The sequence below is a fragment of the Macaca fascicularis genome, chromosome 3 (assembly GCF_037993035.2).
Source record: "Macaca fascicularis isolate 582-1 chromosome 3, T2T-MFA8v1.1".
In the NCBI taxonomy this organism is placed as follows: domain Eukaryota; kingdom Metazoa; phylum Chordata; class Mammalia; order Primates; family Cercopithecidae; genus Macaca; species Macaca fascicularis.
The window spans coordinates 73,294,208-73,296,216 of NC_088377.1; the positions used below are offsets into that span (position 1 = coordinate 73,294,208).

Here is a 2,009-nt window from a genome sequence, read left to right on the forward strand (position 1 = left end):
TTACACTGCAATAAGCTCAAAACAATGTGAAAAAGACCAGTGTGAATGGCACACTAAAATCGCTTTTTTTTTTTTTTTTTTTTTTTTTTGAGACGGAATCTCGCTCTGTCACCCAGGCAGGAGTGCAATGGCGTGATCTCTGCTCACTGCAAGCTCCGCCTCCCGAGTTCACACCATTCTCCTGCCTCAGCCTCCTGAGTAGCTGGGACTACAGGCACCCACCACCACACCTGGCTAATTTTTTGTATTTTCGGTAGAGATGGGGTTTCACCGTGTTAGTCAGGATGGTCTCGATCTCCTGACCTCATGATCTGCCTGCCTCGGCCTCCCAAAGTGCTGGGATTACAAGTGTGAGCCACCATGCCCAGCCAAAATCACTTCTTTATAAACTAACTGGAATTCCTGATCTTAGTAGGCACAGGGAAATCCAGTCCTTAGGGTTTTGCTCTCTGGAACAACACCTTTAAGTAATTTTTTAAAACTTTAGCATCAGGCTGCTGAAGTGCTTGACAAAACTCTTGAATTATTTCTGGAGCTACTCGCAAGGAGCGCAGGTATTCTTGTTGAAGATACTGAACACATTCTGGGCCCCATTTGAGATGAATTGTTTTCAGTGTCGCTGCACACTCAGATAAAGACAATACTGTTTGTGCATCTGCCAGGTCAAAGGTTTATTTTAAAGGTGCTAGGAAACATGTGGGGACAATGTGCTTATAAACAAAATCAACAAATCCCACTGGTCCATCTTTCTCTCTCCAGAGTTCTACTAACTTTGAGTGGATGATAAAACATGTTTTCTGTGCAATTGGATCTGCATATTCAAGTACTCCTTGGATAACAGTAACCAGCACTCTTTCTACATTTTCTGCACCTTGATTTGCTATAGCTTCGCTCATCCCACTGCCTGTGACTGTTCGCAGGAAAGCAAAGTAACTCCTTCGCAACATCTGCTTCTCTAAAGCAGCAGACTAGTCATTTTCTTCCGCTGGCCAGAGAAGCACTTCAAACATTGCATGAAGCAGGGGCATAAATATCTGTGGTGAAAACGGGGATACCTGTGTCTTCAATTTGGCCATAATCTGGGTGGTAAGAGGAATGAACTCCTGGAGGTCTTTTGCTTCACAATCTTTGAGCATATGTTCTGAAGCAGATGGGATGAACGGAAGAACTTCTTCCTCCAGGCAAATAATCATTCAATGCTTCATGGATTTTAATGCTCTGTTCTTTGGTCCATACACATTTGGGATCAGTAAGTCTTCCTTGAGAATTGATCTGTTTACCGTATATAATAATGATATGTCTCTCTTTGTAGTAATTTCCTTTGCTATGAGTCTACTTTAACAGAGAGTACTATAGCCACCCTTGATTTTCTTTTATTATTTCCTGTATATTTTCCATCCTTTTACTTTTGACCTACCTATGTCTGGATTTGATGTGAGTTTCTTGTAAACATCATATAGTTGTGTCACAATGTTTTTATCTACCCTACCAATGTCTACATTTTGTTGATGATATGTTAAGGCCACTTTCAGTGAAAGTAATTATTGACTCATTAGTGCTTAAATATATCTTTTTTTCCTGATTGTTCCCTCTGTTTTTCTTTTCTTGTCTTACTTTCCTGAGGACCACTTGAATGTTTTTTTAAATATCCCATCTCAGTTAATTTATAATGTTTTTGACTGTATTTCTTTGTATAGTGTTTTTGTTTGTTTGTTTTGATGGAGTCTCATTCTGTTGCCAGGCTGGAGTGTAGTGGTGCAAGCTCAGCTCACTGCAACCTCTGACTCCTTGGTTCGAGCAATTCTCCTGCCTCAGCCTCCTGAGTAGCTGGGATTATAGGCACACACCACCACGTCTAGCTAATTTTTGTATTTACAGTAGAGATGGGGTTTCACCATGTTGGCGAGGATGGTCTCCATCTCCTGACCTCATGTTCCACTCACTTTGGCCTCCCAAAGTGCTGGGATATGTGAGCCACGGCACTTAGCTGTGTATAGTATTTTAAGTGG

At 41.4% G+C, this 2,009-nt stretch overlaps 1 pseudogene; it reads right to left on the bottom strand.

Moving 5' to 3' along the window:
- Positions 1-416: 416 nt before the first annotated feature.
- Positions 417-1,193, bottom strand: LOC102139742 (exportin-T pseudogene; annotated as a pseudogene).
- Positions 1,194-2,009: the final 816 nt, after the last annotated feature.